Source organism: Trematomus bernacchii, unplaced genomic scaffold (genome assembly GCF_902827165.1).
Source record: "Trematomus bernacchii unplaced genomic scaffold, fTreBer1.1, whole genome shotgun sequence".
Classification (NCBI taxonomy): Eukaryota; Metazoa; Chordata; class Actinopteri; order Perciformes; family Nototheniidae; genus Trematomus; species Trematomus bernacchii.
Window position 1 is genome coordinate 7,453,516 of NW_022987656.1, and position 18,016 is coordinate 7,471,531.

Below are 18,016 nucleotides of genomic sequence, written 5' to 3' on the forward strand. Positions count from 1 at the left end.
TAGCATTCACTTCTGGCTCATTGTATGATAGACACGCATCGCCCCTTTGCTTTTTATGATCTGTTTTTGCAATGCTTTGGAGAACTGGATACGTCATTAGGGAAATGTGATCAGTGTAGCATTGAGCCAAAATGGCCTGCCTATCGAGAACAAAAACACCTGGATCACCCTGGGTCTTGGAACCATAGAGCATGCACACTTGCCATTTTGATCTTGTCCTTATAGTATGGATGATTGGACTAACGCTCTCTCTCTATCGAGAACAATTGAGAAAATGCACCTTTTATCTCCTGTCATTCTTATTTCATCAGCAAAGGGCAACATAGCAAAGACATGAAGGAAAATGTAGGCCTGAATCTGAAACCCCAAACTTGCAAATGTTGGAATTAAAACCTCCTCAGATTTAAATAGGACAATCATTTGAAAGGCTTAAGAATAAGCTAATTGGTTTACATTCTGTGAAACCCTAACCCTACCCACAGCAGCTTTGAATGCAGAAATGTTTGCACGAGTTAGACTCCAGTCTAAACAGAGGAGATATTGCCATCAAACCTAAAAAAAAATTACACAAATGTGTGTTTACTCTTTGCCGCTGTGCTATTGATATTGTTGAGAAGCAGGATAGATAAGCTCTTATGATTCTTTATTGATTTGCAGGAATATGGGGTACTATTGGTCACTTCAACACAAGAAGGGAACATACCTTTAATGTTCATAGGGTTCTATTTTTCTAGGCGACACCTCACAGCGTTCTGATTGGTGGGGTCCTACATGGAACGCATTTATAAAGTTATTCAAACAGAATTCATGAACAATGATGGATGTTTTTCAAAGAGCCAGACTTTATACTCTGATATATCATATGTTATAAGACTGAACGTTTTTCAGACAGGTCAGGAAAATGGTCATATACTCTTTAATTCAGTAGTCATGTCCTATTTCGAGATTGATTCAGAAAATTGATTTGGTTTCTGAAAAGGTTTGAGAAAAGAATGTCCTTTACTAATTATAAATGACTTGAATTTCCTTTTATACAGTTCTGTTGCATGTAAAAGACTCACTGTGTGGACAGATATAGTTGCAAACCACCTGAAACACAAAATGAACATAAACTGACATATCTCCAGCAACATCCTCTCAGAATGACTCTACATCTAATATAGTGTGGGCAGCCAATACCATAAGAGAAGAATTTACTATTATAGACTTCAAACTGATTTCTTTCCCTCCATTTCTTTCTTTTTGGGTTCTGTCTGTACAGAAACAACTTACATATTTGATCCAATCCCAGTTTACTATAGATGGACATCATCAGGTTGAATCATTTTTCAGATTCTAGTCAGTTTGGATCAATTCAAAGATTAAGATGTACCTTTAAATCACACCACAAAGAGATTGCATGAACATTCATAACAGCGCTGTCTCTGACACGTTTTTTTTATTCAGATGCAAGTTAAGACTGTTGCTGGATCCAACTGTTCCTTCACTTCAGCACAAATCAAAGCAACCAAAGTAACCACCTTTCTGTTCCAACTCTCATGATTGTTCCTGCGGCTAACTTGCATTAAGCTAACCAGGAAGTAAGACTTCTGACAAAGCAGAGCGTACAATGGCATTTTCACTTGATAGCGATGGGAAAACAGCCTATCTGTACAGTGATACAAATCTCAAGCACTCAATCCATAAGTTATGATTAAATGAGCAGCACCAGCAGTTCTTAACAAGACGCTAAGAGTGTGTTTGTTAATAGTCACAAACCAAACAGTTTGTGAACAGGGAGCACCGTTCCAATGTTCGGATATTCAGAATGGCTCACCCCTCAAAGCTGCAGAGCGTACAGAAAAGTTACTTTTAAGCCAAACTAATCAATAAAACATTGTGCTAGCTAACTAGCTAATTTTCTCTTTAAATTCTCTAAACGTTAGCTGCAGCCTACACTTTCTTATTTATTTCATAGGCACATGTTTCATCATCATCATCCTCACTGATACGTAAAGAGGCAACACATTTGTTAATGTCAAAAGGAAAATGTATTTGTGTAGAAATAGAATGCTTGGTTTCTTTGAACAGTAACATTATCACTTCAGATCGGATAAACAAACAGAACCTAAGAGCAAGTCTCCCTGACGGCCATCTCTACATGCTCTGGGACAAACAGTAAGGAAGGTTTGTTCAGGGGGCAAGTGAGGTAGTGTCAGCTGCTGCAGGACATACAATAATAACCCAAAACATCATCATTATTTTCTCTGCAGCTCAGTACAGAAAGTACAAGAGTCTTTGCAAAGTAAAAGATTTCGTAAGCTGACAGTGTTTTATGGAATACGCAAGATTGTCAGTATTTAAAATTATTGCCATTATTGGAGAATATATACCATAACATACATTTTAAAGTACAGAATTACATTTAATGGAAATGTATAAAAAGATCCAGGTTCCAGCCCGAAAACAACTACTCTTTTTAGATCTTCTGTAACTATACTGTACATCCATACATCCTAATTCCTTTACACTCTGACCCAGGTGAGTATTACTTCAGGTATCTTTCTCATGCTCTAAAATGTAGGAATGGAAATGTGAGACATGCAGATACATGGAGAGGAACATGACACACCAACATCAGCCCTTAACAAAACCACAGACAAGAGGTTTTTGAACTTTTTCACAAACACCAAAGAACTGTCGTAAACAGTGACATGTCCTGTCCAGTTCTAATTGCTGCACATATGTAAAACATCAAGTAGTCTTTTCGCATAAAACAGCATTTCTGCATTGTTGAGATTCCATATATATTTATAAAATGTTCACTATAGTTATTAATTAACTGACATTTCAGTAAAAAGTAAAAAGTCATGTCTGAGGTTTATTCAACCATGCAAAACTAACAAGGAATGTACTGATAGCTACATTCATCTATGCAAACATGAACTGTGTTGCAGTTGTTTTCTTACGGTGTGATAACTCCTTTTTGATTATTCATAGGATAATTAATAAGAACACCTAATTCATGTATTAGAAACATTTGACACAAAAAATATCTGTATTTTGTTTTTCTACTCAGCTCAAGTACTAACTTCACTTCCAATACAACTAACCCAGTTTTAATACACGGCATACCAAAACAATGTTGTGTTCTTCAGATGTCCCTCCTCAATATTGGTACACCTTGCAACCAGGGTGCAACTAAATTAGTACAAATTCCAGAACACAAATGCAAACATATTTGGTTATAATAGAGTTAAACATGTTGTCCTTACTGTTGGTGCGTTCACACCGGACGAAAAGCCAATGTTTTGCGCGTCAATGCAAAGAAACAGATGTTGCTGTCTGCACTGGCGCACTGACGTTGTTGAATTAGAAAACAAAACATCAGCCTTTGGCTTTTGGCTGTTTGAATGACTTGAGTAAACACAACTGAGTGCCATGGTGAAACTCGTGCGAGCAGCGCGATGCAAAGCTTCGCATCACGTCCACCTTTAGGGTTAGGGTTATGTGCATAAAGCATTTCCACAGCACAATACTTCCAGCATTTATCAATCTGCTGCTCTCAGTTTCTTCTTTCAACAAATACTGCCCTCATCAACTAATTAAATGCAGGTAGTTGTTGTACTTTGTAATTCCTGCAAGTTTTTTCAAATCAAAGCCTTCCAGTAGCTTAAAGGGTATACTGCATACCCCTTTAAATAGCCGTTTGGTGTGAAGCACTCAAAGTATGTGTTTGGTTTCGATATTAGTTTAACAATGAAAAAAATAAAATAGCAATCGGAATTTGTTAGAAAAAGATCACTCGTCACCGGCTTGGTCTTCAATATCAGGATACATGTATTTATTATCCTTGCAAGAATGGAAGTAATCATCACCCCCAGGGCTGCGTGGGACAAATAGTTCCCAGAATAGTGTCCTTCACATGCTTATATACAAGAGAGTGTTACACAGTCACAAGTTGCAGAATACCGGTTCAAAGCAGTATTCTGGCCTTAGTTCAGATTAGCTAAGGCCCACGTAAGCAATAAACATGACAGTCATATGTCTATCTCCATAGAGGCTGAATCATCATGTTCATCACATAGCTATCATATGCCTAAAACAGTCCTGATGCTCTTCTAGGTAATCATACATCCTGTTACGTACACAGCTACGTAGGGCCTTTGTTAGCATGTGCTACTCTCATATTAGAAGAGCACATTCAGTATTTTCCCAACAGAATTGGACGGGAGTTGACACAGCATTTATTTCTCATTGGATTGTATTATGCATATCGTCCTGACCCAATCAGAATAATAAAATAATTTGTCCCATAATATTCACGAAACAAAAAAGAAGAGACATTTCACAAATGTAATCCAACATTTTATAAACACTGACCAAAACATTAGTTAATGCAACTCACACCCATTGTATCTAAAGAGAAACTGGAAGCAGCAGTGTGACAACTTTAAAATGAAGTTTTGCTGCTTCCTTTCACATTATTCTTTTAAAGTAGCAAAAATAAAACAAGGAGCATGTGCAATTGGTATCATCTAATGTAGCACAGCAGGCTTGCTATTCCAGTTATACTATACCAAAAGGAAATTCTATAGATACATGGGTTTCAAATTATCATAATGACAGTGCTTTTTTAATAAAGTGTTGGTCTTATATCTTTTTTCACTAAATGCATATGTTCATATTTGGGGAAATCAATTAAAATTAAAAAACTTAATGTGCTTAAATATTTATACCACAGATTACATCAAGCATTAGAAAAAAGCAAGCACCATTTGCTTTTCAGCGCTACTTTGCCCAAATGTTGTAGCCGCGCTGCTGATTATATTAATTGCAGAGTATCATTTCAGGTATTTTTGCACGTTTTGGCAAAGCTGTGTCTTAGGGTTAGCTCTGTGGGCTTCTGCCTACTTATGGCAGGAGGGTCCATTAGACTCTAGAGGGCCCTTTGTTCCCCCAGTGGCAAAACTCATCTGTCTTGGCTTAAAAAAATGATTGTTTTCATAATGTATGTAAAAAAAAGAAGTTTATATGGCTTTTAATCTTTGTAAAGTGTAACTCAAATGATTAATCTAAGTGCTTCACAGGTTGCTCTGTAACTCCTGTAAATGTCTGACATCATGTTGCATATCCAATCCTGTAAGTAGCTGTAGACTTCACAAATCAAATGCTGTATTTTTTCAGCCCGACAACCTCAACATGTTCAATGATCCTGTGAAAAGGAGAGCAGGGTTGTCCGTTATACTAATTGCTAATAGGCATACTGCTATGTATTGCATTAAACTCAAGCAATATAAACACATATATCATCTGTGTACAATGTCATTCTCTGTAAATGTTATTCATACTGTATTGTGACTAACAATTCAAAACACTGTGAAAATAAAGCAGTGCCTGGAAAAATTCAAATCAATGTTGTGAGACTTGTGTTGTATGGGCCCACGGTTGCTCAGGAGGTAGATGGTCTTACTACAATTGGAAAATCGGTTGTTCCATCCCCTGCAGAAACACGTCGATATGTCCTTGGGCAAGCCACTTAACCCCAATTGGCTCCCAACAGTGTGTGAGTGTGTGTGAATGTTAGTCTCCCTGAGCAGGTGGACCTTTGTATGGCAGCCTCTATCACTGTATGAGTGTGAATGTTGTGAATGCTGACTTGTAAATGTAAAAGCATTTAGAGGGGTAGCAGACTGGAAAAGAGCCATATACTGTACATTTTGTCCATATTCTATTTAAGTAGAAAAGACCAATGGTCCAGCCACATATTATTGTCTTTTATATAAGGCTGTTGATTGGAAAAGGGACCCTTTTCTTTGCCTTGCATGCAAAAAAGGTACCATTTGCCATAGCAAACCATTTGGACACAGTAAAAACTCCTATAGCGAGTAGATTATCACTCTCAGTATGGCCAGTTTGAACTGACTCAACATTTCCCATCTGCCTATTTTTAAATCTCAGGTTCCTAATTTGGACAACTGACTGTCCTTCAGTGAGAACCCATTAATATAGGAATGTCAGACCTTGGCTTCGATTGACATATCTTAATTATTTAATAGATTGTCATGAAATCCACTAAAGGTATCTCTTCAATTTGTTTCTCATAAGCTTTTTATTCAGTGCCCTGAGGTCTAAATGTAAATGTGTCCAATATTTTGGTTTATGGATTATAGGGTTAGGGTTACCTGCATATACCTGCTAAACTGGAACATTCCCATTAACCCTGGGCCACTTTGCTACTGCTAATGCTACTACTGCTAATTAGCCAATGTTAGCATGTTAACATGTCTACCTAAGATGGCGAAGATGATTAACATTATACGTGAAAATAATCAGCACTCTTAATGCAGGGCTGCCAACATTTGAGTTCAGCTTGGAGTGAGATTTTTTTTTTGGTGAACCGAAAAAAGAAACGTTCATTTGTACAGTGTTACAAATGTATTGAACGAGTACAAACTAGGGTTTCCCATTAATGTACCGGGCGCTACAGTGGAATACGCACATACACAGTGTACCCGCGACTCTTACAATGAAGGCTCGATCATCAGCTCACAGCATATAAAATGGCATATAGGTGTAAGCAGAGATAAAGTGATATTTTATAAGTGGGGGGGGGTCCTCACCTCCTCTAGGGGGTCCGGGGGCATGCTCCTCCGGGAAGATTTTTTTTCAATATTGAAGTTAAATGCATCAACCTGGTGCACTTTGAGAGCAATATGAATTTATGGATACATCTCTCAACACCCATATGAAACAGAACTGTAAACAGATTTTCTTTTTCTTTATGGATATTTTACAAATCACTCACCTTTTAAACTGTATTCTTGTTTTACTGTCATATAGTATTTCATAACTGTTTTTCATTTATTCTCATAAATGGTGACCAAACCGTTTGAGACCCACTTTTGATAACTAGACTAAAGTTAACTATCTAAACACTCAGAGTCCCTTACCTCACTGTAGTTATCTCTCTCAGTCTGACAGCAGAGAGCTCTCCCTTTCCTTGTTTTAGAAACAGCTTTTAATATCCGTTAGCGCAGCTAGCTAACCAGATGCTAACAACAACAATGCAAATAGTGAGTTTGGTAGAAATATACTGTATAATAGTAAAGTTATTTAAGATGATGCCATATTTATTGAAGATTTTACATTATAAATATTCCCCAAAATTATTCAAAAGCATATTCTTCCAAACTCCTTGCTATAGTATGACCACCAGTAGACTATTGATGTGTGTGGTGAGTTTGGTAGTAATATACTGTATAATAGTGATTGAATATTATTGTATTCTCTTTTTTCGGAGTTGCACTTTGCAGACGGTCCCTGAGCACTCGTTTCTTCTCCGGCTGCGGATAGAGACCAATGTAATGTGTCCAGCTCGGAGGACGGCGCGTGTTGGCTTTTTTTTTTATCAAAATGTGATTGTAGTTTGTTGTCAACCTTACCACGGTACTTAGGAGACGTCATTTGTGTCTGAATAACGTTTTGTTCATGAGTTATTGATCCGTGAAATCAGAATCTCCCAATATCGTTCCATCTTTACTGAACTAAGCCAGAAGACCGTCTCATTTCGTAGACCGCTCGGTTTGCTGTTCCTTCACTTTATTTTTATATACATTTATTTTGGACGAAAACTTAGCGTGAGGAAAGGCAAGTGTGGCGTGAGTGCGTGAGATATGGGTTAATTGCGTGACTCTCACGCTCAATGCGTGAGTGTTGGCAGCCCTGCTTAATGTGAGCATATTAGCATGCTACTGTTAGCATGACTGTTGACACTCAGCTTTGTTGTTTTAAAACCTTAATGTAACAACAATTACTGTAAATGATTATATAATTGTTTATTCTAATAAATGTTTTGTATATGTTCATCCTTTCTGGTCTAAAGCACAACTCTACATCCTCAGGTGGAGAAAACTTGCTTTTATGCCATCTGAAGACCTCTCTACTTTTCAGCAAAGCACATTTTATATATATCTGAAAATCCCCAGTTACAAATGTGTCCTTTCTACTACTAATGGCAATGGCCCTTTGACATTGTAGTCTATTATTCTATGTATGTATTTGATGTATTAGTATTTGATCTATTTTGATTTCAAACTATTCTGCTTCTTTATTTTACATTTTTTGTCAACTTTATTTAGTTTAAAAAGTGCTGCTGTATACAGCATATATGAAGTTTGTTATTACTCATACGGTACTTGAAAAGGGAGTGGGGGGGGTAACATTTGCTGACTTGATATTTGAGCGGTATGCGTCACACCCTGAGCACATCTTGTCAGCAACTGTTAACACCTAGTTATATCATTATTTGGGATTACAGCAGGATCTGACTGGAAAAATGCACCTGTGACTTTATCTGTCTTGATCTGAAAAATAACCACAAAGAACTGACAGTTCATGGACATACGTTACATTTTGTTTACATTTTGGTGCTAATACAAGGTGCTAAAACATAGAATTAAAAAAGCAAAAATCCAATGAAAATACAACCATACTGTGGAAATAGAACATTAAAAGAGGGTATATAAAAGATTCAAATATATTTAGTAGATAAGGATAATGCTAGTTTGCAAATGATTCATACAATCTCAATTTATAGTCATCAGTTATTAAAAAACATACTTTAGTATATTACCAGTGGTAATATGTTAATTGTAGTGATTCAGCTGTGTAATGTTGGTCAAAGTAACACTGCTATTTTATCATTTCGAGTGATGTGGAGAAAGTATATTACGTACTGATTTGTATTAATACAATTCCAAAACCACTGATAGAACTGTTTAAATGATGAAACACTATAACCCTTGAACTGCAAAATGGTCAATGATGGTCATTGTAGATGTATTAATCCCAAAGATTTAATTCAAATGGGCATATGTGTCTGAAGGTGAGTGGGGCAACACATTCTCACTCCCAACTCGTACTATAGTGACGTTATGTCAGGATCCCTTGGCGTCACTATCAAACGCAGTGGGGGCCCTTTAGCGTCAATTTTCAACTATCAGGGAGTCCCATTGACTTGCATAGAGCTCCCTGAACGTTGGTAATAGACGAGTTGGGATCGCGGAGAAATGCTCTCCGCAGACCCATTCTCACAGCGTGTACATTTTTCTTACTCAATATCAAGCCACACCTATTATTTTTACTTCTTTATTTTAATTGTATAATGTTGGACAGGAGGGTTTAGAGCAGGGCTTCTCAAACTCCGGACCAAGGTACGGATTCGGACCGAACTGCAAATCAATCCGGACCGAACCCTGTGTCCCATTATAAAAATAAAAACTTTCTGATTCTGTTGTAAATTAAGGTATATTTTCTTGTGTCTGACGCGTTGTGAGAATGAACGTGCATATATATTTACTTGTGTGCGCGAGCGTGACACGCATTGCAGACCGCAAGTTAACCACAAGTTTACCTTGACTGTCTAATGCTTCTAACGCCTTTTTTGCCGAGGTTCAAGGCATTGTCTACAGACAAACAGTGTCATTTCTCCCACTAGTTCAAGCCACCATACTGTATGTATGTATTGAATGTGTGTGTGTGTATACAGGGTCACTGTTTGCCGACTGGCAAGGCAGGCAAGTGCTTGGACCAGAAGGGGGCCCCCAAAGAAGGTAGATTAAGAAGGTCCACAGCAACGACAACATGAAACACCCTTTAATTTACTGTGACCTTGTATAAAATTCAAAGTGGACCTTTAATAAAAAAGTTTGAGTACCCCTGGTTTAGAGTGATCCAGACGCAGACACAAACAGATGATTTTCCGGTCTTTTGCTGCAGTTTAGAATGATGTTTATTTAGCTTTACATACCAAGGTTTAATTATGCTGTGTCAAAGGGTTGTGGTATGAGCATCTGCCGGGCTGGTGGAATCGGTGTGCTCTTCCTCCTGTGTCCTCGTCCTTTCCTGTCACCTGTGACCCCTGTTATACACCCGGTGCAGCTAAACCCTGCCACCAAGTGTTCAAAATAGTATTGCACTATAAATATAAATAAAGTAAACTGAGACACCAACAACACCCATAAAATGGCTCCTACAAAATATATGGAGTAATGTTCCTCTGAAATGGCCATTTGGTTTTCTGGTAATGGAGCTTTCGGCATACAGGCTTTCAATTAAATGGGAAACCTTTGGGACACTTGGGGTTGGAATAATGGACTATTGGAGCCAAGTTTATAACAAAGAATGGCAAAACTGCCAATTAGACTCCATCGAGATATCATGTCTTTTTTAGGGGGGTGGTGAAGCCTCCAGTGGAATAAGATACACCCCCTGGTGAATACACACTGTTGGTGATGGGATGAAGAGAATGAGGAAGACCTGGATTTGTTGAGGAGTGGACCTCTGATAAGCTCAACCTGCACCCATGATTACTGGAGGTGGATGGGCTGGAGGACGGCTGCAGCGTTACGCCTGAGAGAAGAGAACAGATTTAAAATTAGCCAGGAGCACAATGATTGGCCGTTGGAGATCATGGCAAAATAAGTTAGTTAACTATAAGAATGAACACCCATTATCAGCTGATTAGAGGCAGCTGGAGGAGTGAGAAACAGAATTAAAAATAAATGAAGCATTGAGGTATTCTTCCTGATTGAACCTACGCTGAGTTTCATTACGATACGATACGATATTACTTTATTTGTCAGATCAAGTCTGAAATGTGACTTGCGTCACAGCAGCTCCATGTCCAACATCAACAGACAAATATCCAGACACAAATACATGAAACACAAACAACAAACATTTAACATAACAGCACAATCGGTGAGAGAAAAGCTGCTCAAAGAGCCTTCAGCGTGCATCTGATCTGGGATTCAGCTCTGTATTTACTGAGAGGATTGACTGATGCACAAAGGAGTGCTTCAGTCTGACCTTATTGAATCGTGGGACCCTGTATCTCCGATTAGATGGTAGCAGTTCATATTCACTGTTCAGAACATGCTTTGGGTCAGAGATGATGTTGTTGGACAGCCTCACTAGGTTGTTATGATAGGCTGAGTCATAGAGTCTCTGACAGGGTTGACCAACAATCTTTGAGCAGATTTTTAACAGGTGGAGCAGTTTTTATTTGAAAGCTGCTGACAAACATTTGTACCAGGTAGTATTGCAGTACTGTAGAATGGACAAGATCACAGATGTAAAGAACAACAGAAGAATTTCTCTGCTCGCCCCAAAAGACCTAAGACGGCGGAGAAAATAAATTCTTTGTTTTGTCCTTTTGCACAGATATTCAATGTGATCCTTCCATGACAGCAGATGGTCAATCATTACACCCAAGTATTTGTATGAAACTCCCTGCTTGATTTCATCTGTATGGATGACAATGGGGACTTTATGGGAGTCAGATGGTGAGCCAAAAATGATTTCCTCAGTTTTCTTGGTGTTGATCTCAAGAGCATTGCTATCAGTCCGCTCGACCACCTGATTTACAGCCTGTTGGTGCAGCTCAGGGTCGTCTGTGTTACTGAGCAGAGATATTATTGCAGTATCATCGGAGTACTTAATGATGACTTGATTTGGTGTGTTGGTACGACAATCATCAGTGTAGAGAGTAAAGAGCACAGCTGAACTCACGCAGCCCTGGGGGGCACCTACATTGGTTGTGATGGCAGATGACAGGGTTTTGTTAACCTTCACAAGTTGCTCTCTACTAGTGAGGAAAGCAGCATACCAGTAAATCAGGTATGGATTTACTTCCATTTTTGACACCAAGATGTCTGCTTGTATTGTGTTGAATGCTGATGAGAAGTCTAGGAAGAGGGCTCTTGCATAGGTGTTACCTTTATCTAAATGTTTAGTGATGATGTGAACCAAAGTAGCCACAGCGTCTTCCGTACCGCACCCTTGTTTATAGGCAAATTGGTATGGATCAAGTTTGTCTTGTGTTGTACTGATAAGAAATCAGAGCAGAATTCTTTCTAGTGATTTCATAATCACTGATGTGAGGGCTATTGGTCTGTAGTCCTTATGTTCTTTTGGGCATGGAATTTTGGGCAGCGGTTTGATGTGTGAAGTTTTCCATGACAGAGGGATGGTGTGCGTGTCAATAGAAGCCTGAAAGATGGGTTGCCACACTGGAGCCAGCTCAGTAGCAACGTTTTTCAGCAGAAAACCGCTGCACCCATCTGGCCCAGCCGCTTTCTTGGTGTTGGCGTACTGAAATGTTTTTCTGACCTCTTCGACACTGATGGTAGTAGACTCAACAGTAATTCATGCCGGTTTGGGAGTGCTTATGCAGGTCTCAATATTAAAGACACATTTCCATAACCCCCTTCTTTCAGTCCATCTGGCATCATTAGCTTTACTAATAAGATACTACTGCCACTGTTTTGTGCTACTGTAGTGGAAACTGTTGGAAAAGGAACATGTTTTGAATAAGTACTTGATTAACAATAAATGAGATCTCCTGCACATCTCCAGAAGGAACAACAAACACTGTAATTCTCTGAATATTACCCTGGAAGCTTGTTAGAATTTCATAGCTTCTGGGTATTTTTCCTTGATTAATTTTTAATGAAATATAATGATGAAACATTGGGTTCCTGGGTATTTTCTTTTTACATGCAGGCATTCTCAGCTGCTATGTAGAATATTACAAAAGCCCTTTTGAAGCTGAGAAAAACAAAGACACTGAGGTTTCTTTGGTTGTTTAAGTTTCACATCCCGGAGGCGTGCCTCTGTCTCTTTTTCCTGGAAGGTAGCAATTACCATGTAGGCTCAACGGGAGAAGTCAGTAGTGCCTGAATACGGCTGTGTGAGGGGATGAAAATAAAGCCACTGTGAGAGTTGATAATAGGGTATGAATATGTGAGACGTTGAGAAGCTCCCACCTCCAGGCTGGCAAAGGAAAGAGCAGAGTGAAACCCAGAGTGCAACATGAACTGAATCAGTGTGGGGTCGCTACACAGAACATGGATTCTACTGATGATTGCAATGTGACACGTAATACAATGTTGGTGATCTTAAGCGGTGAATGCCCTAAGGCCTTTAATATTGCAGACAAGACAAAATAAAGACCATGACATTACATTACGGTTTATTTTGCAGACGCTTTCAAAATGATGACAAACTTAATCAATCACCGAGGGGAAATTCAATATTCAACCCGTTGTCATTTACATCACACCCACACCCGAAATGCAGACATGCACAATAAGTGCATTCAACCATGAAGATACAAAAAACAAACAAGTACATCAGCTTTCAATAAGGCGAACCATTGTAAGTGCTACTACACCATTGTAAGGCTTAAAATAAGCCAATCATTTCTAAGTGCCTTATATTATTTATTTACTTTTGGAAAAGGTAAAAGCAAAAAAGGTGGGTTTCAGTCTGAAGGAAGGGGTGTAGACTTTCTGCTGTCTTGATATCAATGGGGATCTCGTTCCACCATTTCGGAGCCAGGATAGCAAAGAGGTGTGTTTTTGTTGAGGGGTAGGCTACCTGGGTACAGGGCCGTATCCACCATTGAGGTCGCGAGGTCCGGACCTCGGTAATTTTTTCCGAGCTGTGTGTATATAACTAAACTTGTGAAATAACTGCACTAAAAGGGATTCTTTGTAGTACTTCCATTTACTGACGATGGGGGCGCTGCATAATTACGTAGCCTCGATTAAAGCAAACAGAAGAAGACGACATGTTTGTATCAACAAACCACCGCAGCCCGGACTTGTATCGGAGCAGCGGAGGAGTGATGACCCTGCTGAAAAAACCAGCTAAGACCAACAAGGCTGGTCAGGCTGGTAAACCAGCCTGACCAGCCAGTCAATATTAGGCTGGATTAGTTTGCTGGTTAAGAGGGGTTTTGGACACTTTAGCTGGTCAGGATAGCTGGTTTGGTCACAGTGGTCTAGCTGGTCACCATTAGCTGGTCAGGATAGCTGGTTTAGCTGGTAAAAGCTGGTGGTCACAGTGGTCTAGCTGGTCACCATTAGCTGGTCAATCCTAAATTGTAGGATAGTTTGGCCATAATAATGCTTTATGATTACATTTCTAGTGAGAAGTGTATACTTTCAGAATCTACCTCCAGTGGATGTGTAGGATCTACACAGGGTATATGCAGGAATCCTGAAGTCAAATGTAATACCTTTTAAGACCTTTTTTAAGACCCTTTCCATACATTTTAAGACCTCATCGCCACTTTGAGTTTTAACCGGTTACATTGGCGACACACTTTACCTCACATTTACTATATACAGTATTGATTGTCCTTCCTCCTTATCTTCCAACCATTTGGACGCAAACTTGCATTTCCCCATAACGATGTTGTTTAACAACCGGCGTAAACGGACCTTCGCGCGCTATCAAGCAGTGAGCGTGCGATGTCCTGTTCAGATGACGTCAAATCCAACGGGATGCCATAAATAAACTACACAGAATCACACTACACACATACGCAATGATTACATTCAGGCACACTGTAGAATACAACCTCTTTGGACAATTTATATACTTATTGAAAACAAGCTACAACATGTAATACCTTGGAAAATGCCCTTTAATACTTTTTAATAGCCTTCATTTTCGCTAAATTGATTTATCAATTTTTAATACTTTTTAAGAACCCGCGGACACCCTGCTACAGTATGATAGATATATTACTTTACACCCGGAAGTATGTATTGTCATTCTTATTGTCGATAAATTGAGGGATATACGCTATATTTTATTAACACCAGTATGTACTTTATACATCCACCTCGAGTGTTTGTCTCTGCACCGGAAATTATTTAATTTTAAAGTTCAACCGCATATTATATAAACTATATCAGCGCCACACCTGCGTAACACATGGTGCCTCTTGTCTGAACAATCTATTCTTGTCGACTTGCAGCCTAAATACAAAGATAACTCCACTCTCCTACCACTGCTTACCTCTAATAAGCCTTGGTAGAACTAGTGTCCGAGTCATTGGGTCCAGAACTGACTGAAGACATGTGGAACAGAGGACAGGCATGGTTCCATGTACAGGAAACTGGAACTTTGAACAGGTGTTTTCATCTTTTCTGCCTGAAGATTCACAAGTTCTTGATCAGGTGTTTGATGTGGGCTGGCATGATCCTTTCTGCAGTGATAAATAAAGAAAACAAAGAAAACATTTTAAATAATAGTAATGATGGTAACAACAATAATATTAGTATAACTATTTATATAGCACTTACACAATTGCAAAGTGATTCTCCCAACAAAAATAAAGAACAAAACAATACCAACAATAAAAAAACAAATTATTATAGGAATGTTAAGAGACAAAGAAATTATAAACATTCTGAGAGGCCGACTACAAAAGGTAGACTCAATGGCTCTTGATGACATCAATGCGCAGTCCCAATAGATGCTGTTGTATAAAAATAAATAGATTTCTTCTATTTTGTGTTGGATGATTTGTTTTATTGATTGCTGATGGATGTATATATATAGGGTTTATTCAACAGCAGTAAAGCATTAAGTTACTAAATTAACGTACACTGAACTGTAAAACAACTTACCACTATTTAGGAAAGGCTCAGGAGGGTTGACTAGTAGGACAGCAAAGAGGCGGAGGAGGTCTATGTACAACCATTGGTAGATGTTACACCTGAAAGAAAGATAAGGAAATAAAAGAAGACAGGAGTACAAACATCCTCTTAAAGGTGGGGTAGATAAGTTTGAGAAACCGGCTCGAGATACACTTTTTGTTATATTCCATGGAATGCTCTTAAAGGGCCCATGTCATGGCCATTTCCACTGATCATAATTACATTGTTGAGATATACTAAAATAGATTTATACTGTGCAATTTTCCAAACTCACATTGGTTTTGCATACAGCATCTCTGTCAAGCATGTGTATTCAGCAGTATTCACTCTCTCCACTAAACGACTCGTTGGAGCTCTTGCCCCCCCCTCCCTGTGAGCCTAGTGTGCTCCGATTGGTCAGCTCGGCCACTCTGTTCTGATTAGTCAACCACCAGAGAGGCTCCGCCCACTTTTTTCGGGGAACATCAGTGTTATAATGGCGTCGGTACAGCCGTATATTTTATACGCTAACTAACCGAACTGTACCTACAACTGTTGTTATAGAAGAGTGTGACGGCCCCAGGGCCTTTGTGCAGGTGTGTTGCAGGTCTTACGGTGGGGTGGAGCTGAAGAGGCTAATCAGCGCGATCACGGACACCTCCGTAGCCGAGGTGCTATTAAGCCCAGCGGCCCAGCGATTCTCTCCCCTCGACCACCTATCTCTGCATTTACCACAATAAATGTGCCGTGGTTTTGTAAACTCGTGTATGTCTCCTTGTCTTTCCGTTGTGGCCTACGAGCCGGTCATAACAAAGAGTAAGTTATTTTTACCTGTAATAAACTACTACTGTTTGATGACAAATCAAATCATGGTTTGCTATATATGAATGATACGTTATAGGAGCAAATAATTCAGGGAAGAAAGGATAGGCCTACTAAGTATTTCCATTAAACTTTATTTTTAGAAATGTACAAAATGAACATAAATATACATATATACACACGGTATATCATCCATTCCTCCCCGCATCTTGCCTGGGCGCAGACGGGCCTTTTAGGACGGCCTCAGTAGTAGTAGTCCCGTCCCCGTCATGTATTGTCCGCCAGGATCTGGCTGGACGAAATCAAATGCAAATCACAAAATATTAGAGAAACTTAGTTGTTTTAGATTCGTTAGTAGTAGTTGTGGTAGGAGTGTGGATCTATCTAATGAACAGCTTGCCAGCTAATATGCTAACCTAGCTTTATTGTTTACTTTGGTAGCTAACACGATATGAACGCTAGCTCGGAGGAACGGCAACTATAATGTAGTGTAATAAAACTACTATGAACAAAAGCTAGTGGTTCATATTAGGCTAGCAATAACGTGTTTATAATTGCAATCTTATACGGGTATTATGCTACGTTCGGTCATACATTGTAACTTGCATGAATACATTGTTTTGCGCTAGCATACAGCTAGCCTCGTTAGCTATACATGCAGTATGTACATGTACTGTCACAATGTATGGTAAATCACCCGGAGTATACTGTATGAGTATTCCGTGTGTGTGACTGCAGACATTCTCCTGCCATGACAAACATGTAAGGCCATCTGCTGACATTGTAGTTGATATATTTAAACGCTAGCAACGTAGCATAACAAAAATGTTTTTCCGACCAAACTAAGGTCTAGCTCCGTCGGTTAGATCGGTAGCATACACGCTACGCCAGCTATAATGTAATTAACAGAGGTGGGAGTAAGTCCTACATGTGCAAGTCATGAGCAAGTCTCAAGTCTTGACCTACAAGTATCAAGCAAGTCCCAAGTCACTGTGGTGAGAGTCAAGCAAGTCAAGTCAAGTCATTGCTCAGGTCAAGTCAAGTCAAGTCAAGTCATACGAAATTCTGATGAATAAGCCCAGTTTCCACATTTAAATCAGTTAAAAGACAGTGGCTATGAAAATGGATTTAACCCACACTATGATCTTCATTACATACACAGTTAATCATTTGAAATCTAATTTAGACCGATGACAATCATATTAGATTCATATTAACCCTAGAACTGCAGACAATATAGCTAGGACTCTGTTCAAAAAGGCAGAATTCCAGGTAAGAAAATCATATATGGCATTTGCCATTACACATATTTAATTTAAATTTCTGTTAACACTAGAACCGCCAACAGCGTCAGCACCTACATAGATATCATTTTCAAATCATTTCATTTGTTCCTCTTCATAATTTCCTTATAAACTAAGTAGGACGATTTAAAACTCACTTAATTGGGTTAATTTAGAAATTGCTTCAGTTTATCATCATAACAGATCAAAAAGTTCAGATTCATTTTACAATAAATCAAGGAATGATGCACTTCTACAAACAAAAACAACATAATTAAAACATTTAAACAAACTACTAAAAGTAGATGAACTACATTATTCAACAGTTTACAGTAACTTCTGATAACACAGGGGAAATAAACGAGGCATCTCTTTTCCTCTCTCTCTCTCTCCCTCTCCCTCTCCTGACAGCCCGTCAGTATCAGGGTTAGTACA